Raw genomic sequence first — 24144 nt, 5'->3', positions numbered from 1 at the left:
ACACACACACACACACACACACACAAACTTCTTAGAGGAGTTGTGTTTCAGTCATACTTATAGTGCCATTCTACACCCCTAAGTTAAGGATGCAGATAATAATGATAATAATGCTTTCTAGTAGGGATTATTCAAGGAATGCAGAACCAAACAACTCTAAATTTGCTGATCTAAGCAAAATAAATCAGCAGAGACACTCTGATGCTAGCAGAAAAAGATTATAAATAGAGGACTTGTGTAACTCTACTCAAGTCACTTTGAATCATCGTAATAGTGACTTCCTGATGCATTCGAGAGAGAGCACAGCAAACTATCTAGAAGTTGTGGCGTTCTTACTCATCCATTCATCTGGCAACTGTTTACTAGGCACCTACTCCATGTGAAGTGTTGCTCATGGAGGCTGCCTGCCATTCAGCAGTTAGTACAAAAAGGCTGAGCCTCCTTGAAATTTGCAGGTAGTTAAATATATTTCATCTGAAACCGTGCCTCCCACTCGAGTTTCAGCAATCTCATATAAACACAGTTGTTTCAATCAGACTTCTCATTGATATAAATTTACAAAGAGCAGTGAGTCAGAGCATAGAGGCTCTTGTCTCCTTCTGCAGTTAAGTGCCTATGAGAAATCAAATAAGGACTGAATCTTTGGTTTCATGTGTGAAGGTGGACACAGAAGCTCAACTCTGCTTTCCTTACAGTAGTATGGGGATTCATAAAATACTCAAAAAATGATGAAGCACTGAGTATGAATGTGCATTAGTTCATGCTAATTAAAGTCCTATGTGTTTTAATGAAATACTTCTCTTACATAACTAATTGGTCTCTCGAAGTTTTGTGTATTTCAAAATGAATCCATTTATTTGTTTTCGGCCATGCATTATCACTAGTCCTCCGGTGGCAATGACTTCAAGGTTTCTGTAACACTTTAAAGGCTTCCTACAGTTTGTGTTATGTTGGTTTGAGAAAGAATCCTTGGGTCCAGCTAAATATTCATTAAAGAGAACTGTCTCAGGGTAACCCTTTAGGGACTTTCTGGTTTTGTCTGAGGAGACCAGGAATTGTATCATTTGTAAGACAAGTATGTAGCCCAGTGATAAAGAAAAATGAAGGGTGGAATCAGGTTAAGAAACACCAGCAGAGGAAAAAGGAGTATTATCTTGCAAGCTCTGATGTCTTTAATGTTAGCAAAGGATCCTGCTCCCCTCTTCCCAGAAATGAAACTCAGAAGCAATGGAGCTCAAAGGCCTTAGTGAAAATGTGGCTGCCTCCCCAATCAAGACAGTGCAGCCAATACTGTCGGTTTCAATTAACATTTAGCCTTCCTTCTTTCATGTTCAGGTGCACTTTGTAATGAATAGCCATCACTCTTATTTACCTTAGCAGCTCTCTGCAGAGAAATCCTCCCACTTAATTACACTTTTAATACCCACCATCCCACACACACACACACACAAACATACACACTGACTGATATGTGACCCCAGTCGATCCAGGGAAGATTTTTCTCAGAAAAAAAAAAAAAAATTCGGATCCTTAGAGATGGTTCATCAGGTAATGGTACTTAAAGGAAATCTGGCCACTTCAGTCTGAACCCCTGACCCAAACTAAAAATAAATAAACAGAAGCACAAAACAAACCTATTTTTACTTTCAAGCCCCAAATTCCTACTTTACCAAAGCAGATGTTAACAGAATTCTTTTGGAAATCTAAAATAACTGTTTAGCAGAGAGATGGTAAGTAAATATTGACATCCATGAGTTTGCAAAACTGCACAAGCATGCTGCTCTGGGACCACAGCCATTCTCACTCCACCCTCCTCTCCCTACTCCGGATAAGTACATATAAACATCAAAAGTATCCAGAGGCTGCCTGCCATCACATGCATACTAACTTCGTTTCTTGTCTCTTGTGTATTAAAAAGCCTGTAAGAATTTTTTCAAGACAATTGATTCTTATTTTGTTTTACATGAACTATTCAGTCTTTCTCTAAACTGGCCAAGGTATATTCTGCCAGAGGCCTATACTACTAAAAACTTGCAAAAATGGAACTCTGGGTCAAATTGGATTTGAGTGACAGTGCTGGGGGACTAGAGCATAAAAAACTGCTTCATCTAATTTCTTCATCTGTCGACTTGGTAAACCAGTAGGTGACTTCATTTTCTCAAGGAGGAGAAATGAAACATCTAAAGCCTAACACCTCCGCATCACACTCATCTTCGCTGTCTTGCCGGTTCCTCTCTTGCCAGGCTCACAAGTACATAGTAACAGGAGGTGCTACTACCTTCTAGTCTTGGATGTTCAGATGGATCAAGAGAGAAAGCACTGGAAGCTATTGTCACTTCAAATAGTAGTTAGCAGCTCGTGTCCATTGCTATACACAACAAACCCAACATTTTCATATTATCTGTGAGAGTTTAAAACAGTGCTTAGTTATTTATTTCACTGATATTTAGAAAATATTTGTGCATTCTCAGTATATTTTAATTGTTTGATAATGTGAGATAAGGGTCATCCATTACCACTATCATGTTTAGCTTCCCCTGAGTTTCCATTTTAGCCCTTGATTGTATTATCTCAATTCTCTATAAACAATGTTAACACTCTAAAAAGAAAAAGGGGGTGAGAAGGGAAGAGCTAAATTGGATAATTCTCTCTTATTCATACCACTCAAATAATGTGAAGAAAAAGGATATGAAAATTCTAACATACTATTTGTTGATGCCAATATTAAACCTTGATTCCATTTCACAACTGGAGTCAATTGCATCCATGGTAAAGTTAATTTCTTAAATCCTTGAGGTTTGCTAGGTCGACTTGTGAGAAAAGCAGATACCATCAAGGTGAAGAGCCGAAACAACCACAGAACCCTTCTGGAGGGGATACCATGTGACCTCAAAAACTCTAAAACAAGAAAGACTGCCCTGGCCATCTGAGACCAACATGGCCTATTAAAATGCCCTTTGCTTAATTACAATGCCATCTCTATTTCATTATCCTTATCCAACTGGCTATTTCTATCATGTACCTAATGCCATGATCCAGGAGAAAGCCTCACATAAGGATAGAAAAGAGAAGTTATCCCACTCACTGGAACATCCCAGCCCATTTCCAGAATCCCTCATCTCACCCATCCCTTCCATTCATCCAAAATCTTCTGGTTACACTTCATGCAGAAGCTATCAAAGATGAAAAATTCCATGGCATGGGGGCCTCATTCTCAAGAAGTCACACTCATCCACTGAGTGTGTTCATCCTCCCAGTACCTGACTCTAGCTCTGTATCCCCCCGAGAGAGTTACTCCAATCTGGAAACAATAGGTTGAGGTCTCCATCTGTGTTTTGTATCTGCATCCTCCCTGGCTTTCACCTCCACCACACTCCCAGTGTGATTTGGGATTGTTGAGGACTTCTAACTTTTCCAGCCATCCACACACATAGTGTCATGAGGATTACTTGAGGCAGCTTTTTCCTGTTCTGAAGATGTCAGTGCATTGAGGGGAAATGGTGGAAAAAAAAGTGTAGAAATTTCTATTTCTAGAAACGAGGTGTACACAGGAGTCCTGAGACTGTTTCTGTTTTATCTCGTTAACAATAATAGGCGAACAGACCTATCTAGCCAAGCCTAACTGTCATATGGCAGAACATTCGCAGCTTCTTCTCCTAATGATATCTCTAACTCCAAAGTCAAAAGAGGAAAACACACAAAAAAAGTAAAACGAGAGACAGACAAAGTAAGTAACTATAGAAGTTTGGGTGCCTGAGAGAAATCTGGATGTACCTGTAAACAGGCCACACTGGGTGCACGACATTCCCAAAAGCAGCAAGTGTTTCCAATAGCAAAGTGTAACTCTCTTTCCATCCTTCCAAGGAGATGTGAAGATGCTAAAACTACGGGCATTTATGCAGGAAGGGATAGCACCCAGAAAACTAACAGTTATATGATCTTGGAGAAACTATGACTTTCAGTTTTCTCATATAAAAAGTGACGATTCAGAAAGTAAAGAGGGTTATGGGAAAACATGTTTGTGATGTAACCGACAAGCAGTGGATTTACTACTGCCTTGGTTAGCTATCGTTTTCCTTATAGATCAGTGGACACACCTGCCAGTGTCGGTGGACAATTTTCTCTTCTTTCATCTGAACAAATGCACACTTCAATTAATACTAATAATAGTAATAATAATAATAATAATAATGGTTTTTAGGCAGATTAACCTGTAATGTAATTGAAAGAATGAATCACTTATAATGAATTATAAAATCAAATGGAATTAGTTTTGCCAATCAGAAAACTGAATTCAATTGAAAGCTCATCTACAGAGCACAACAATCCACCCTTTCAGCTTCTGCTGGCAGTTATATCTTACAGCATCCTCTTTAACCTCTGAGTTACTTGCAGTCATATTAATGTTATCAAAATATGACATATTTGATAGCCCTACTCATGACAACTATTTTGACAGAAAAAGAGAAAAACACCAAATGCCAAAGAATCCTATCAAAAATATTTATTACTAAAATATTTTCTAAAACATAAACCCAAACTGTTTGCTCTTTTACATCTAGTTGATTTCCCCCTTATTATTTAAATCCATTTTTTCTCTTGCTAATAAAACTACAGATGTATTTAAAACAGCTATCCTTATTGCTGTGGCATCTGGCATTTAGTTTTTGCTTTAGTTTAGAATAGTTTACCTCTACGTCTTTCTAAGTTAAAGACCTTGCATACTGACCATGTTTTAGTTCAGTGAAGAGTAACTGAGACATGACCCCTGGTCTTGAATGTTCAAAGTCTGATGAAGAAGACGGGTGAGTAAATTCATATTTAAAAAATAATGTAGAAAGTGTGTTAACTACAGAAATGGCTTACGGGACTTAGGGACCTAGGCCTTCTAGGTTTTAAAGAAAGCCTTGGTGACTATACCCAACCAAAATTTGTCTTGTCTTCTGTTTCTGTTTTAACGGGGGAGAGGGGGAGGCAGAAGTGACTCTGTCTCTCCATTGGCAGAAACTCTTCTTCTGTTCCTTTTGTGTGACCTGTGGCCACCAGGCCAACACTGCTGTATCAGAACCCTTCTTAGCTTCTAAAAATATAAGAAGGAAAAAGGGAAACTAATCAAGATGCTGTTTACTCAAGGCCTACTATCTCTCAATTTCATAACAATTATCTGAGATTGGTATGATCCAAATTATAGTAGGGAAACAGTTTAATAAATTGAGTAGTTCAAGCTCACAAAGCAACTTAGGCAGTGGCTGACAATTACAGAGGATGACTATAAAACTCAATTGTAATACAAACAAAAGAAGATTCATGAATAGACACAGAGAAGGGAAGCCTTTTGGCTGTCCATGCCATGATTTATGGCATATACTTTTGCTGGTTATTTTTGGAGATAACTGGGGCATCTTTGGGTGCACATAAATATCACATTTTCAAAGACTTTCAAAAACATTGCCAGTAAACTGGGTTCAAATTCCAAACTACAACCATCTGATTTTGTTAAAACAGAGAATCTATATTCATGTGTAATGAACATATTCAAAGCTACCATCAAGGCCCCTCCAGAGATTTAAATAGTCCCTGCCACGCTCAAATTGAACCACCTTCAGGTTCTATGAGTCGTGTAGCTTCAAAAGTTCATGCTCTGAGATGACCTGAAAATATCAAGTACATATTGACAAAGCCTGGTGAGTGCTCAAGTGTATCTGCTCAAGGCAGGGCCACAGCACAGATTGCCATGTTGGCTGACTTAAGAATGGCAGGGCCACTCTCCTGTTCTGACAAACTGTGAAGCCATTAAGACATTTCAGACATCGCATTTGCTTAAGTGGGTTTTGATAAGAGATATATTCAGATCGCTGTTAAAAACATATTTTAAAATCACTTCACTCAAGTTCAGCATCCAGACCTGCTCCCTCTGTTTGACTGCTGTGCTGAGATGTAATCTGAAGGCACCAAAACTACATTCACACTGACATAACCTAGTCCATGGAAACAGAAACCCAATTCTGTCAGCAGAGTGATAACTAGGACAACTAGAATGCAAGAACAACCAGGAACTGTCTTTGCTCCATCACAGTTACAGTGATAAAAATATTTATGCTAAAGGAATCACTGCTGACACTGAGAGGAGTGGGAAGTATGGTTTAAAGCCGATGAAAATAGAAGCTGTGAGAATTCACAGACCATAGCTTATCTGAAGATATGAGCCACTGCACCTACCCAGTCAGTACTAATGAACACTATAATCACTGTAATCACACAAACAAAGGAACTGCACATTAGGAGAGATTGAACTATTATTCAGAAAGTTTCACTAAATCTCTCTATGGGTAATTTTAATTGTGAATGGTTAATAAAGTTAGAATTGCTTTTTTTATAAACAATTTTGCTTTTTTTAGGAAAAAAATACGGGTTTGGTCAGAGTTCACCTCGTATCTTAACCATCTTCCTTTGTAATAAATTTATGAAATAAAATGCAGAAAGCCTTCTATGGTTATTCAGAACCTGAAGTGGCTTAATAACCTCAGGTTTGAAGTGATTTTTTTGTTGCTGCTGTACTGTCTTTCACATCCATGGTCCTTCCACTTTTCCTAGAGATACACCTCCCTAATGAAGCATACAATGAGCATGATGAATGGCTGGGGGTGTGAAGCAATAGCAAACAGCTAATAACTAACCAATGTGCATCCCACTGCATACATCCTACATGCACACCTAATACAAAGGCACACATTGCTTAGGATCTTAAATCCAAACACTGTACCGGATGAAACTGATGAGTAATGGAAACCTGATGTATTCAATACAAGTTGGTATAGAGTCCCCAGTTGACTTTGCTGTACTCCTTTATCCTGGGCACCACTTTAAAGTCTACCACAGCATCTGATTTTCATTCCTTAAACTGATCTGGGATCTGCAAGTAAAAAGGGGAAAAAGTAAGAGTGTGGCTACAAAGGTATGAAGGCTAGCCGAAAGCAACTGATGTTGTTCCCACTTGCTTCCTTCAAGATATGGCCAATGTATCACCAAGTCTTTTTGCATGAGAAGGCCTAATGCAATTCCACACTCACCAACTTTGACTACAATGAAATACCAAATCCAAAGATTATGTGCCAGTAGAATTTTGAAAGTGTATGTGGTTTGGCTGTCTATTCTGTCCCATTCCAGAGATAGCCACATCTTCTCATGCAGTGCCAGCCTGTCCTTGAGACACAGTGGTAAAGGTCACAGGAAATGGATTTGGCTATATAGAGTGCCTGGTCACCAGGGCTGTCTTCTACTCTAGCAAAGTGAATACTGTCATCAACAATGTTCCCTTCACTGACCTCACAACATGATCTATATTCCAATCTGATGCCACCCACAACAAGTTCCTTGGAACAATCAAGACTATGAATGAGAAGGCTATCAACAGCAGGTCATCACCATCCTCCAATACCAATACCAAATGTGCTGATTCTGGAGCCTAATATGTTGTGTAGTCTACTGGCATCTTCATCACCATGGAGAAAGCAGTAGTCCACTTAAAGAGTGGAACCAAAAGGGTCGTCATCTCTGCCCTTTGTCCCAATGTCAGTCATGTCCCAATGTCAGTGATGGATATGGATCATGAGATAACTCAATCAAGATTGTCAACAATGCCCCCTTCACTACCAACTGCTTAGGCTTCCTGGGAAAGGTCATCATGACAACTTTGGCATTATTGAAGGATTCATGACCACAGTCCCTGCCTTCACTGGCAAAAAACTGTGGTGAGCCCTGATGACTATGTGACTGCCCAAAGCATCATCACTGAATCCATTGGCACTATTGATGCTTCAGGTAAGGTTATTCAATAGCTGAATAGGAATCTCATTGGCACCATGCATCCCTACCTACAAAGTATGTGTGATAGATCTGACCTGACACGTGAAGAAAGCTGCCAAGTATGACTACATCAAGAGAGTGGTGAAGCAGGCATCAGAGAGCCCTCTAAGGGGCATACTGGACTATACTGAGGATCAGATTGTCTTCAGAATTTTTAACAGTGATAGTTACTCTTCTATCTCTGATGCTGGGGCTGGAATTGCCCTCAGTGACCACATAGTCAAGTTGATCTCTTGGTATGACAAGGAATGTGGCTACAGCAACAGGGTGTTAGACTTCATAGTTCAAATGGCCTCCATGGAGCAAAAAGCCCTGAACAACTTACTTCTGCAATAGAATGAGAAGAAGAAAGAGGAGGCCCTATGCTCTCTCACTCAACTAAGCCTCCAACTCATAAACATATCCCTTCACAGTTTACCAAGATTGCTGGAAGAATGGGAAAATTTTGTGGGGTCATGTAATAGTTTGAATGAATATGACCCCCATAGGCTCATAGGGAGTGGCACTATTTGAAAGAATTAGGACATGTGGCCTTGATGGAGTAGGTGTGGCCTTGTTGGAGGAAATGTGTCACTGGGGGTAGACTTTGAGATTTCAGAAGCTCAAACCAGGCCCAGTGGCTCACTCTTTCTTCCTGCTGCCTGGCAATCTGGATATAGAATTCTTGCTTGGCTCCTTTCTGTAACATCATGTCTGCCTGTGTGCTGCCATGCTTCCCACCATGCTTTCTGCCATGATGATGGACCAAACCTCTTAACTGTAAGCCAGCCCCAATTAAATGCTTTCCTTTATAAGTATTGCTGTGGTCATGGCATCCCTTTATAGCAATAAAACTCTAAGATAAGCCTCCTCTCTCAATTACCATCAAAAAAGTTCACAGTACCCACAAAAAAAGCATGTATGGCTTTCTGATGCTTTCAAAGAAAAACACCCACTAAAAAATGTATCTTAACTAAGTGTTCAAACACATCATATTCTATGCTACACTCCAGAAACACTCAATAATCCTTGTGAGCTGGTTGGCTCTTCATATTTACGTAATGCCAACTTAGTGATGGAGGTAAACCTACCAACTTGACTTAAAATAATAAACAATAACATCCTTGATTATATAAATTGTCTATGCCATACCATCTTGAAAATGCTGGATCTCATATGGTTCTATAAATTACCACTGGATTTTAGTAATGTATGTTCAGGACCCAGGCCTTTCAAAAGACCATTTACATCAAATTCAAACGAGATGTAAATAAACATTTGAATCCTTGGAACTAGACTGAAATTCACTGAATCAGATTCCGGATGTAGAGCCTCAGACATGCATTTTCATAGACATTTCATAGAGCAATGATGTAGTACAGACTTACACATAGACAAAGGATTTGAATATCCTGATCACAGAGAAATGATGAAAGACCACTGTGAGAGGAAAGAAGTGCCAGGAAGAGGAACGATGTCACCAGCCAGAGAACAGGAAAACAGGAGAAAATCCAGGAATAACAGTTCCATAGGACAAAGAAGAGTGGAAATGGCATGTGCAAGGTTACCAGCTATCAGTTACTTCTCTGGTACTCAAATGTACATTTCCTCATTGGTTGATGCCTTTTCTAGCACTCTATACTCCATCTACATTTCCACTGTCCAGGCATCATCCTAGCTTTAAAAAGGGTGAGACAATTAGATTCTGAGTTTGACTCTAGCATAGAGTATATAACAAAACTTTGTCTTTAAAATAAATAATAGTTTCAAAACACTATTTTACTTCACATTTTGATACTTAAAAATACTTAAATACTCAAATAACTAATACAATATTACAATTATATGTTGATATATTCTCTAACTAACCAAAACCTTCTTCCAGTGCTCTTACAACTAACTGACAGAATGTTAAGAAGCCATGCCGGCAGGAGCATCTCCACTTCACAGATGAGACAATGGAAGCTTCCAGGCCCTAAGCAAGTTTTCCAACTTTTCATAGTCTCAACAGTGAAGCCAGGAACCCAATACTGAGCAGAGTTTTTAGAGATCAGGTTTGCTTTCATTTATGCCTCCCTGGAATTTGTTTAAAAGAAAAGAAAAAAAAAAACCCTATCAGTTAAACTACTGATTTTCTTCCTATTTCCTGGAACCAAATAATGATTCCTTAAGGATCTTATTCTGAACCAGATGTTAATCTACAGCATCAGAGTCTCTGTGAACACATCTGACAGCCTAGTGACACACATTACCTCACTGTATTCCTGTAAGAGAGCTGGTGGAAGGTTTAGTATGTGTACAAACCCAGCAGTTATAGCCATATTGTCAAGAACTAGCATCATCACATTGCCAGTTTCAGGCTGATAATTTGATATGACGGGTGTGAGGCACCAGCTACAAGTCTCTCCATCATGAAACAATAATTGTGAGCCTTCATTCTTCACCAGGAATATCAAGGTCATTGTCTGGATCAAATCTAAAAGGGAGTTTCCCTCAATAGATGTCATGAGAGATAAGCGCCAAGCTGACATGTTCTAACAGAACTATCACCTGCTATCAGAGCCACTGTGACAGCTGTGTGTCAAGAAAACGCAGGCCAATTCATCAGGCCCCTGGGCCAAAGTGCCGCCCTAATGGATATGATGAGCATATGCCTCCCTGCCATACAATGGGAGCTTATTACTATAGGGCTGTTTGTATAATGATCCAATTAATCACTGCTGATTGTCATGTGTTTTGTAATGGATGAAAACAAGTACTGCATAACTCTATCGAATTGCCATAGTGTGAGCTTTGAAAAGGAAAACTATCAAACATGCACAACCCTTCCAGGATACAAACAGCATGAATATCTCCTTGGCTTTGACATATTATCTTTGCCATGTAAATCTTTCTCCCCTCCCTTCTTTTGAAAAGTTCTCCTTATACTTGAAAGACTCAATGCAAGTGTTATCCAAGGTCTCTGCCCCCTCTGCTTCTCGAACTTGACTGGTAATGTAAAGAGAGCTTCCGACTGCGCAGAGACTAGGGGAGCCTGTAAAGTTTATCCCACTCTAAGCGGCAGTCTTTGGCATCAACTGACCACTGCCACAGGGAGACAGACGAGTTCACCAGGTGTTCAGGACGATGTGATTGCTTCATTTGCCAACTTCTAATCTTTAAATATTTTGGCTGCGCTGAAAGTAGGACTTAAGGCACTGACTTTCTGGTAATTAATTTCAGAAGTGACTCCAGAAGAGTAAGGTAAAGGAGAGAAGGAATTAAAATCAATGAAGAGATGTTAGCCATGTCCTTGATCTCCGGACTCCTCCCTGTGGGTAAAGGAAGCAGGAACATGCACCCCAACCCCCAGCACCTGGCCTCCATTGCCTTAACAGGTGTTCCTCAGGATAATAATTTCCCCACATTTTCTAACTGAACATGCGGAAGCACTGCGTGGGCTCAAGCTGGGGAAAGCCCTGAACAGAAAGGCAATGATTCCTCAGATGGAATTTCCCCAGGACTGAGGGCAAAGGCAACTGTAAGGGTGTAATGATAAAGAAGTTGACTAATAGCAGCTAAAATGCTGGAAACTATTATGCACAATCCTGGCTTGGCTTAGAAATTTCTCTGCTTTATTTGGAATAAAGCTTTACAGGGAAGCACATCATCCCCACTATCATGCAGCATTTATACCACTGAACTGAACCATGTGTCAGCATGTCTGGAACCTACAGGCAGTATGCACATTGAGGTACTGTTATATAACCTGTTGACTCACCACAGGATCTGGCATAAGGTAAACAGTCGATAAAAATTTGACTGAATTAGCTCAAGGGAAAAGCCCATGAATGTTTGTGGAATTGAATCAATAAACATTAGAATAATGATTCAAAGATGCACACGCACATTGTAATTTGAATGTGAAATGTCTCCCATAGGCTCAACTGTCTGAACACTGGGTCCCCACCTGATGTGCTGTTTTGGAATGTTATAGAACCTTTATAAGGTGGGGAAAGTGGGTCACTAGGGAATGCCTTGAGGCTTTCTACTTGGCCCACTTCCTGTTCACACTTTACCTCCTGAAGCATTCACCATGTGAACAGCCAGCTTCTTGTCCTGCTGCCAAGACTTTCCTCCCTATCACTGCTATGCCTTCCTCAACAAGATAAACTGTATCCCTCAAGAACTTTGAGACAACCCTTCCAAGGAGTCTTATGTTACTTTTATCAGGGTATTTTATCACAGTGAAAGGAAAGTATCTGAGACTTTAGTTGACTTAGTATAACTATGTATAATACATTATACAGGTGCTACCAGTTATTGACTTAGATAACTATGTATATTATATTATATAGGTGATACCTTGTTTTTAGTTTTTTTTTTTTTGTTTTTTTTTTTTTTGTTTTTTTTTTTTTTTGTTTTTTTTTTTGGTTTTTCGAGACAGGGTTTCTCTGTGTAGCTTTGCGCCTTTCCTGGAACTCACTTTGGAGACCAGGCTGGCCTCGAACTCACAGAGATCCGCCTGGCTCTGCCTCCCGAGGGCTGGGATTAAAGGCGTGCGCCACCACAGCCCGGCTGATACCTTGTTTTTATAGCAGAGTTTTTTAGGAGAGTTTTGCTGTGTAGCCTAACCTGGCCTTGACTAGTGGTTCTCCTGCCTCAGCCTTGAGAGTACTGGGATCATAGGCATGTGCCACCATGCCTACTCATAACATAATTTCTACTAGCATTCTGCTAGCTACAACTCAAACTCAAACTCTATCAGAAGAAAGAGTTCTACAGTAGGTAACAGACAGACAATCATTTCTGAGATTTGTTGTTGTTATATGGAGGTTTTTGCTTTGTTTTGTTGACAGCAGTTCTCACTTTATAGATCTCACTGGTTGGAATGCTCTATGTAGGCCAGGCTGGCATTGAACTCATAGAGATCTGCATGTCTCTGCTTCCCCAATGGTGGTATAAAGGAATGAGCCACCATACCAGGCAGAATAATCATTCCTTAATTCCTGAAAGACTCTTCTCAATTCAAGGCACTAATCACTGATGGATATAAAATGCATTTCCTGAATAGGGTGAGATATTGCTCAATTACAAAAATTATAATTATAAAATGGAGATTCTTAGTACCCACAGATTATGGCTCACAGACTGCATAGAACTCCAGTCCAAGGAATCTGATGACCTCTTCTAGCATCTCCAGGAATGAGCATGCATATGATATATATATATATGTGTGTGTGTGTGTGTGTGTGTGTGTGTGTGTGTGTGTGTGTGTGTGTATGTATATTTTACATATTATATGAATCATACATATACTCAGGCACATATATCCATAGAATATTTTAAACATAATTACAAATTTAAAAACATCTGTGCATTTCATAGTGATAAAAATTAAAATTATATTGCACACAGAAAAATATAGCAATGGCAATTCAGTTTTAACACACACAACTACTAAAACTGAAATTTCTCCACCTATCACCTAGGAATTGTCTCTTCCCATGCAAATTCTGTGTCCTTGTCTCCCTTCTGTTGCTGTGATAAAATACCCCGACAAAACGTTAGGGAAGAAAGGGGTTGATTTCAGCTCACAGTTCCAAGTCACAGTCTATGACACCAGGGCAGTAAAAACAGGTAGCCACGTCTCACCACAGTCAACAACAGAGAGAAATAAATGAATGCATGTACATTGCTTGCTTACGTGTCTACTTGCTTATTCTCATGAAATATCTCCACTCATAAAGTACAGGACTCCTTGCATAGAGAATATTGCTACCCAAAGTGGAATGTGGAGAAGGATAACTAAATAATGAAAGCCTTTTGAACTACATGGAAACATACCATTGTATAAGCTTCCAAAATATAGAAATAGCCATAGACATATGTAAATAGATTTTCATATAGAATTACTCTATAACAGGGGTACAATACCCCAATTACCATTTTATTCTAGCAAATAAAACCTCAGTACCAGGAACAGGTTACCTCTTTTTGAGTTGCTGCCAGTGAGGTCCCACAGTCTGCTAAAAATTACAGGTGATTACCACTAATCTTGGTTACCTTCCAGAACTTGATAGTGAGACCCTATTTTGGAAGACACTACATACCTGAGTCATAAAAGATGGGGAAAGAAGTCAAACAGGTACTAATCTTGAAGCTTCATCCCCACTAGCTACTTTTCATAGTGTTGGAAGGTCCTATACCTAGTACATGGGGAAAACAAATAACTATCCATCTTACCCAACTGCAAATCTATATGAGTTACAATAAGAACTTTCCTTGCCAGATATGCCCACTGTTGCAATAGTGGCATGAATATTATGGGAGTAACCAATGACCTTCTGATTGGATTTGAGTCCTGCTCTACAAAATGAAAGCCAAACAGGAACCATTATCAGAAAAGGCCAAAAACCTGTAAATTATATGGGCCATAGGCTCTATGGGAGAACCTACTATTACCATTCTGCTAAACTGACATAGTATTAAAACACAACGCCCAGTGATTTATTGCTATACCGATAGATTAGTGTTTCTTGTAATCATCACAGAAGGAGCTTCTTTGGGCATCAGATGGTGATTAACACAGAGACCCACAACAGGTCAACATGCAGAGAACAGGAGACTGTGGAATTCTCATCCCTTAATGGGATGTCTATGTTATCCCCCTCCTCTCCAATCTCAGGGATCACTACTGAAGAAGGGACAGTGATATTGTATGAGCCAGAGCCAATGGATTACTACAAAGAAAGTGTTTTACAAATATATGAACTCACAGAACTTGTGACAGCATGCACAAGAACTGTTCAAGATCAATCCAGACAAAATCCCACCATGGAGGGGGCTGGTGGTAGGCATGCATGAAGTCCCACCCTTAGCAGAAGGGCTATTGCATTTCATAGCTGCTATGAGAGGACTAATCAGTTATCTTTAAGGGTGTGGCCCTAGTAGGTTGACTATACTCCAGGGCAGTCCCCACATAGAAGAATGTTTGTTTTGGCAACACAAATTGTACTCCATTGTGGTTGGGGGGCGGGGGACGACACGACACATACACACAACATGACCAAGAAGTTGGGGGAATGGAGAGGTGGATGTATCTCAAAGGAGTTTGACAAATATTGTCAAAACACATTATCTGAAATACTCAAAGAATTAATAAAAATATTATTTTTTAAATCCTGCAATAAAGTATTATAGTTTCAACTTTGCTAAGCTTACTAAGCAATGGATCACATCTACTGCACACATAAAATAAACAGGCTTTTTTAAAAAGAAGAATGTAAGATCAGCCAGGAAAGACAGATAGTGGACAAAAATTTGTATGAGTTTATTTCACTCTTCTAATCTTTAGTAGAACACATGTTGGCCTTCAGCCTACCATCTTAAAGAATGTCACTGATACCAGTGAAAGGGACAAACATTAGGGACTCTCAGGAAAACTGCTTAGGGTTCTTAAAGGTTAACCAAACAGACAAATATTTCTCAAAGAAAGCAACGACCTTGGGATTACCTCAGAAGCACTGAAGAGAAAAAGATCCATTTAGCAGACACAGTGATGCATGCCTCTAACCTCAACACCAGACAGGAGGTCCTGGAGAGTCTTAGATTCCAGACCAGGCACCATCATTAAGTCTGTAGATGAGATCGAATTAAAAGGAAGACTGAGGAACGGGAATAAGGAAGCCGGGGGGCTTAGCAGCCATTAACAAATATGGTATCCAAATTCAAAATAGCCTTGGAAACTTGAAGTCACAGACAGAACGCATTTCTCCCTCCTTTCTCTTCCACGGGATGGGAGACATGGTCCTCTCAGTCACAGAATTCCACTTACACGTTTGGTAATTATACATGAGAGTCTGTGCTCAGTTCCAGGGAAACATACTTAAGAAATGATGTCCTGACTTGTTATTTCACAGAAATAACTACTGTATTGAAGAAAAATTACCAGTAACTGACAGTCATATGTGTGGTGCCTTCCTTGACTCTCCTTCACCTTTCTTCCCACTCCTAGTCCAAGTTAATTATTTCTCCTGGGTGTTTTCTTTCTTCCTGTGTCACAGAACACTGGAGTGTAATCAGACTTACTCAATTGTCTCCCTCTAAATTGCTAATCTCTGAAAAAGCACAGGGCATGGATCACACATCTTTGCCACCCCACAGCACAACACCTGACACACAATGGATGCTCAATAAGTGCTTATTGATTTACAAGTAAAAACAAATTGTGCCCATGTAAAGTGGGCTCTGTGCGTGTATTAAAAGAATCTAGGGTGCTATGTGGAAACCCAGTAAAGAGTTTATGTCATCCAACAGCCACAAAGGTAAAATTAAGGATACATAATAATGGGACTGGAGCAAAGACTCAGTGGTTAAGAGCACTGGCTACACTTGCAGAGGATTTGGGTTTGTTTCCTACTACCTACATGGCACTTATAATCATCTATAACTCCAGTTTCAGAGACTGATGCCCTCTTCTGGCTTCCAACTGGCACCAGACATACACGAGTACACATACATCCATACAGGCAAAACACTCACACATAAAAATGAATAAATAAAATATTCTTAAGGGTTTTTTTTCTGCAAGCTAAGTGTGGATGAAACATGTCCAATAATTCTAGTACTCTGGAGGTAGAGTCATTAGAATCACAAATTCAAGCCAGCCTGGATTACACAGTGATGTCAAAAAGCAACTTAAGCTACATAATGTGACTGTGTTTCAAAAACACAATCAACAGCAAATAAATCATGTTGAGCAGAACATCTATCTACACAAACTACTTTCCATGCAAGTTCATGGAGTAGTATTCTGGAGAATGAGAGGGCAGATAGCAGGAACAATCTCTTGAGAAGGAACTGCTCTAAGAGTCAAGAGGGGTGTTTGGAAGGAAGGAGAGAGGAAGTGGGGTGCTAGGGAAGCAGGAGGAAGCTGCTAACCTGAAGATGACGGACAAATAATGTCCCATAAAAAGTGAAGTCAAGAGGATCTTGAAGACAGAATTGAAAACAAATACCCAGAGAAGAAACCCTTGTTGACACAGGCAAGTCAAAATATGTTAGGACTGTGAGCACACACACAGAAGACAGCCATCCCAAGGCTGAGATAAAAACACAGTGCCAAGTTGAAGAAAGCAGAAACAACTCTGGCATAGGTGATGGGTAGTATTATGAAAAAGAGCAACTTTTTCTCTCTCACTGGAGAACGGTGTCTATGCAGATATGCACAGCACATACATGTACACAGCACTGGTTAGACATCAACTAAGGGATGTGTATGTCTACAGACATAACCAAGGCTAATTAGAAGTTCCTGACCTTGTGCAGGGGCGTCCATAACTGAACCTGAAGTTCAACCTGAAGTGCATCCACATAGTTAACTGGTGGGGGGTGTGTTTCAACATATAGCAAGTTAGAACTCATTTGTAAACTTGACTCTTGGGTCCCTCTTCCTAGTTAAGTACAGATAAATCTGTTCTAGCTTCCTTATAGTTCAAGGTCTGGTAATAGATGGATATTCTCATTATTGCATATTTTATACTGGTATCTCTTATAAAACTGGCATTTTCTTTTCATTTCCACTTCATTTTTATTTACAGAAGGAGGAAATGGAGGATGAGGACAGCAGAGAAGAAAAGCACCTGGCTTCATAAGTTCTGTGTCTGATACTGTCCGTAAGTCATGCCTAACCTCTGGCCACCATAAACTTAATCACAGACAACAGCATGCCACAAAAACATAAAACTTTCCATGGCCATCCACAAAATCGTAAATATATAATAGTTGAGGGGAATTAGGCTCAAAGTATGATCTAAGATTCCCCAATATGTTTAAGTGGCAGTATCATTTCAGACAACTCAAATAAAAATAAAATAAAACATTGGTTTAGAAATTGTAAGCAATTAGAAACTTTAAATCCAAAAAAAATTACTCATCAAAAAAGCATTCAAGCATAATTACATCATGTTATTGTATGTGAATTTTGTTACCAATCATGGGATCCAAAAGTTAGAAGCTATGTATCACAAATATTTAAATATTCATATCAATATAAGGTAATTTTTTTTCTTCTTACCTCCTCTACAAAACTATACCTTGACAACCTTGAAGTTACAATTCTCTATTTAAAGCCAGTGGGTCTATTTTGGAGTGTCTGATTCCAAAGTCCTGAACCAATGAGTGAAAAGGAAAAATGCAAACATGTGGCTGATTAGAAAAATAGTTATAATAGGCCTAACTGCTGTTATTATTGTGGGTACAAGTAAAATAACCACCAGGTCATTTAAAGCTCTGGAAAACACCCTATGGTGGTGCTTGACTGATTCGATGTGTTTTTGTACACAGTTGCTGTGATAATGGAGCAGACGTTTACCCTGTAACAAAGCAAAGTGCAAATGTAAGCCTTAGGGTTTACAGTAAATCCAGAATATCAAACCACCAGGAAGGGTTTTAAATGAAGCCCCTGCTGATCTATTTACTGGTTAAAACCCTTTTGTCTCCTAAAAACAGTAACATCATACACAGAACAAATTATTGATAAATTGAGGAATTTCAAACACATATAAACAAGGAATTAAAAATCTGTAGCAGACATTAGCTTTGAACAGAACAAAATTTGGTTGTTGGTCTGGGTCCAGTTTTTTCTATGCATTTTCAGACATAAAGGGCCCTGTGTGAGGTTCCTATTCTCACAGAATCCTGAAGAGCAGAGTGATCTCAGCTACGGGACTGTGAGAGGAGCCAAGCAGTCTTGATTGCTTAGCATAATCTATAAACACAAGACACCAGTTTGACCCTCAAAGTGATCTCTTTCCCTTCACACAGGGATGGCAAGCCATGATATCGTTATGGGTTACAAAACAGCATTTAGAAAAGGTTCCTAAAGGAAATCTTTCTTCCTTTCAACCATGTTGCTATGGTAACCACACCAATCAAGCCACTTCACAAAGGCTTTTGTGTCAAGTTCTGTTAGCAAACTCATATAGAAAGTGTAACTCCCATCCAAGTACTAACCAGGCCCGACCCTGCTTAGTTTTCAAGATTAGGCGCATTCAGGGTGGTATGACTGTAAGATGCCCAAAGGAAAGAAAGCCAAGGAGAAAAAGAAAGTGTCCCCGGCCTCAGTCATCATCAAGAAGCAGGAGGCCAAAAAGGTGGTGAATCCCCTGCTTGAAAAAAGTCCTAAGAACTCTGGCATTGGACAAGACATCCAGCCCAAATGAGAATTCACTGGCTTAGTGGAATGGTCCTGCTACATCAGGCTGCAGCAGCAAAGCACCATCCTCTATAAGCTGCTCACAGCACCTGCTACCATTAACCAGTTCTCCCAGACCCTGACTGACAAACAAATACCCAGCTGCTTACACTTGCCCACAAGGACAGGCCAGAGACAAAGCAGGAGAAGAAGCAAAGGACGCTGGCCAGTGTTGAGAAGAAAGTTGCTAACAAAGAGGGACTTCGGACATAGACCTCACTGAAGCAGTGTTCTTCCTGCCTTGTCCTGTGTGGCAAGATGGTGGTCGTCTACTGCATCAAGGGGAGGGCCAGGCTGGGATAACTGGACCACAGGAGGATAACAACTGTTGGCTCACACAGGTCAGTTTGGAAGATAAAGGACATCTGGCTAAGATGATGGAGGCTATAAGGATTAAATACAAGGATGACCTTGTATTTAATACAAGGGAGACGATACCCTGGGTCCAAAACCTATAGCTAGCATTGCAAAGTTGGAAAAGAACTGGCCACTAAATTAGGGCTAAATGTTCACTGCTAAGTTTCTGTACATAAATAAAAAACTGCCTTCCAAAAGAAAAAAAAAAGAAAAGACCTCAAGTAAATTAATATTACATTTCTTATCTTATTGGAAATGGGTAAAAGACACAGCACTTCTGAAAATTAGAGGAACTGGGCATATTAGCATATTAAATTAGTCAAGTTTAGTCTTCTTACATAAAAGCCTCCAGGGAACTCCCGGGGGAAAAGAAAAGGAATGTACCTACCAGGAGAATCACCTCCCTGGACTTCCTCTGTGACTACTTCCAAAGCCTGTACTACACACACTAGTGCTGCAGGTCCAACTCTCACACTGAGATCCCTAGCACACACATTAGTGCTGCAGGTCTAAGTGTCACACTGAGAACCCTAGCACACACATTAGTGCTGCAAGTCTACCTCACACTGAGAACCCTAGCACACACATTAGTGCTGCAGGTCCAACTCTCACACTGAGAACCCTAGCACACACATTAGTGCTGCAGGTCTAAGTGTCACACTGAGAACCCTAGCACACACATTAGTGCTGCAGGTCTAACTCTCACACTGAGAACCCTAGCACACACATTAGTGCTGCAGGTCTAAGTGTCACACTGAGAACCCTAGCACACACATTAGTGCTGCAGGTCCAACTCTCACACTGAGAACCCTAGCACACACATTAGTGCTGCAGGTCTAAGTGTCACACTGAGAACCCTAGCACACACATTAGTGCTGCAGGTCCAACTCTCACACTGAGAACCCTAGCACACACATTAGTGCTGCAGGTCTAACTCTCACACTGAGAACCCTAGCACACACATTAGTGCTGCAGGTCTAAGTGTCATGGGGAGGACCCTAGCATTTGATGTTCACATGGGCACAGAAGGAGCAACAAGGAATCCCTTTCTTACGGTGTATTTTCTCTTAGCCAGGACCCATGAGGTGTATCACTGATTACAGTAATAAATTTGAAGACTGTTTTATGTTAACGACAGGTTTCACATTAGCATAATTCCATTTCTATAAAGCTCCACTTTCTGTTGAATGCATATTTTAAAACAAAACAGAAATTACTACAGAAGCTGGTGGCTTCAGCACATGAGAGAGCTGCTGCGAACTGAACGCTAGCCTGGGCTATTGTGGAGAGTTCAAGGCTAATGAGGGTTACATCATACCCTATCTCAAAGCAAAACCAAAACCAGAGAGACGGAGAGATTGACTGATTTAATAAACGTCAATAACTGGCCTGAGAGTCAAGAGAATTTTTATAAGAATGCAATAGTCTGCTGTGCAGAATAAGCTTTTCATATTCTTTACTCAGAAATACCAAAGAAATTAAGGAAGTCTATAGTCTGACCAGTTCTCAAAAGCCTGAATTTTAGATTTGCTATATATCTCCTACATTATTGTTAGAGAATGATGGATTTATTAAGACACTGAAACAGACAAACATTTCATTAGAAGGGCAGTTAATGGATCCAGTTTCTGCCTAATATCCATCTTAAGTTTAAAGTAGGCATTATCTCTTTCCTAGAATGGATAGATTCTAATGAAAAGAATATACGTCAAAACACTTGATAATTATGACCAGACTGAAACTACTAAGATAAATGGAGACCAATTAAAAGTTAATTGTTCAGAGATTTTAAAAAACAAACATCATCAGTACCATTAAATATCAACTTTGGCCAACACTGTGCTCCTGAACTAATTGTCTTCATGTAACAGCTGAGGTATACACAGCTTCTTCATGACTCCTGAACGGAATGTTTGTGGTGTGGGTTCAGTTCAGTAGGGACTCATGCACAGACTGTCTTCATGTGATCTGAGGTATACACAGTTCAGTAGGGACTCATGCACAGACTGTCTTCATATAATATGAGGTATGCACAGTTCAGTAGGAACTCATGCACAGACTGTCTTCGTGTGATCTGAGGTATGCACAGTTTAGTAGGAACCTAGAGCATTTCAGCTAAAATTAAATTCTAACTATAAGTTAAGGGATGGGGACACAGTTCAGTGGTCCAGAATTTCCCTAGCATGTGCAAGGCCCTGAGTGTGATCCCTATACGTCAAGCAATAAATAATCAAATTATAATTAAGAAAATCTGAAACACTAAATAAATCAACATTTATTACCTGTTTTAATTTCAAGTGTTTCACATCATGAAGCTAATGTCAACCAAAACTATGGAAACTGACATGTTAATTAACTTTACCTCCATACAAATTTAAACACCTAAACTTAAATAGTACTATTATCTTATATTTGTGTGTGAAGTGGGAAATTTACATTGGCTACTTTCTGCTTCATAGTATTTGACTTTTTTTTTTTTACAATTTTGGTAGATAAATAGGGAGAAACTAGTAGGGGAAAATGGAGTTTAAGTCAGTTTAACAATGTGTATTATACATGTTTATTCTTATATTAGTAACCAAAATATCAAACTTTACTAACTACCTATTAGAGGCCTGTAATTAGTCTATTTTTCTTCACTATTTACATATTATCAGGGCCAACAGACAGACAATGTCTTCAGTTGTCACAGTGATTCTGAAATGTGACTTATACTCGTTTCACAGTCTAATGCACAGAGGTTCAGAAAGGTTAAGTGGCCTGTCAAAGTCCAGCAGTGAGAACCAGTCGCTAGAACCCCCAGTCAGCTCAGTAGAGCGGCACATTTCTGTTTGCACCAAGAACAAATCAACAGCTAGCTATGTGTCCTACAGATCACTGCTTCTCATACAGGACATGCTACTGCTAACACAGTTACTTCTAACAGTTTTAAAATTTGAGACAAATTGTTGATGTGGCTTTGTAACTGCAACTTTGCCTTTCAGGGACACTATAAACATCTTCATTATAAAACAGCCGTTTGCTCTTACAGCAGTTTCCTGTGGGGTTCCTCTGTTGGCCATTAGAAGAACTTTAAACCAAGACGTGAAAGGACTCTGTCCACTTGTTTCCATGCCTGACTATTAATTAAATACAAAATATCATGGAACCAGAACAAGGCACAAACACTAAGAAAGGATGTTCTAACAAGAGCTGACTTTGCAAAGCGGAGAAAACAAAGGATTAATCCTTAACCTTGTTAAGATGAAAGGAAATCACTAGGAGAGACACTGGGTTACAGCACCTGGCTCTTTCTGCAGCCTGTGCTCTTGACGCTCAGTGGAGACCATGTCTGTCAGCTTGTTATTCCTTTGACTATGGATAAATGGAAGTATAAAATACATAAAGTTTCTTCCAACACATTTTCTTTCTCTTTTATATTAACATGCTAACTTCAATCTTATATATTTCTCTAATATAAAAGCTCATTGGAAATGTGGGATACATTTTAATCTACTACATTATATTTTACTCTTTCAATAAAATTATCCAGGAGATCTTTAAAGCCAAATCCCTTTGTGACCCAGCATTGTGAACTTTCTGATAGCTGGAATTACCAGATAATTCTCTCATCTGCCACATAATCAGGGGGCACAAAGCAAACAGAAGGCTCACTCCTGGGCTGCTCTGTGTCTTGTTCTCCTGTCTATACAATTATATACTTTAAAACCAGGGTATAAAGGAAGTGTGACTTCCCATGACAGTTGAGCTGAATGTTCTTGTGTCAAGATGCTTAAGGTAGCATTTCACAGTAGACAGAGATGCTCATAGGCAACATATTAGACATGCTACCATCTCATCGTCTCTCAGTAAGGATAGAGAAAAGGATATATACCCATATATTGAAGACTACAAATGCTTCCATATGTGCATTTTTAAATCAATCTAACCATTCTAAAGTGTATAACTTAAAAAAACCGCAAATTGTATATAATTTTCTGTCAATTTAAAAATGAAAGCCATGCATGGTGCATATGACTTAATTCTCTGCACTCTAGAGGCATAGGCAGGAGGATCAGGAGTTCAACTATGACTACATAGGGATTTCAAGGTTAGCATGGACTACATGAGACCTTGTTTCAAGAAGACAACAAATATTCCAACAAAAACAACCACAAAATAAAACCAAAGTAAAAGCCATTTAAACGCATTTATTTGTGTGTGTTGAATATAACCACCTGCAGCATACATGCCACAGTCATTCCCATTCAAATATGAGGAGTGAGAATGTGTCTTAGAGTGTTCCCTTGCAGTGAAGAGACACCACGACCATGGTGCATTCAAATATGAGGAATGAGGATGTGTCTTAGTGAGTGTTCTCTTGCAGTGAAGAGGTACCACGACCATGGCGACTCTTATAAAGAAAAATATTTAATTGGGGTTTGCTTACAGTTTCAAAGGTTTAGTCCGTTATCAGCATGGTGGGAAGCATGGCAGCACACAGGCTGACATGGTTTTGGAGAAGGAGCTGAGAGTTCTACATCTGCATCCACAAGCAGCAGGAAGAGAGAGACACTGGGCCTGGTTTGAGATTTTGAAACCCCAAAGCCCTCCCCAAGTGACACACTTCCTCCAACAGGCCACACTTACTCCAACAGGCCATGCCTCTTAATCCCTCACACATAGTGACATTCCCTAATGACCAAGCATTCAAATCTATGAGCCTA

The 24144-nt window shown here is 39.6% G+C and overlaps 1 protein-coding gene across 47 annotated transcripts in view; it reads right to left on the bottom strand.

The window, feature by feature from the left end:
- Nucleotides 1–24144, bottom strand: part of Ptprd (protein tyrosine phosphatase receptor type D) — a 2293154-nt gene that overhangs the window by 457183 nt on the left and 1811827 nt on the right. For 2 of the 47 annotated variants that reach the window (XM_052717069.1, XM_052717081.1), the window contains one exon: nt 6764–6913. The exons of 44 other annotated variants lie outside the window; for them this stretch is intronic. The gene's annotated coding sequence lies outside the window, so the exon portion shown is untranslated. Of the gene's footprint in view, nt 1–6763; nt 6914–15340; nt 15463–24144 lie in introns of those variants that run through there. One more of the 47 variants, XM_052717070.1, reaches the window with a different exon arrangement.

Source organism: Peromyscus californicus, unplaced genomic scaffold (genome assembly GCF_007827085.1).
Source record: "Peromyscus californicus insignis strain IS unplaced genomic scaffold, ASM782708v3 Scaffold_5__1_contigs__length_169319896, whole genome shotgun sequence".
NCBI lineage: Eukaryota > Metazoa > Chordata > Mammalia > Rodentia > Cricetidae > Peromyscus > Peromyscus californicus.
Note: the sequence above shows the minus strand (reverse complement) of the source record. Positions and strands in the feature narration are given on the sequence as shown.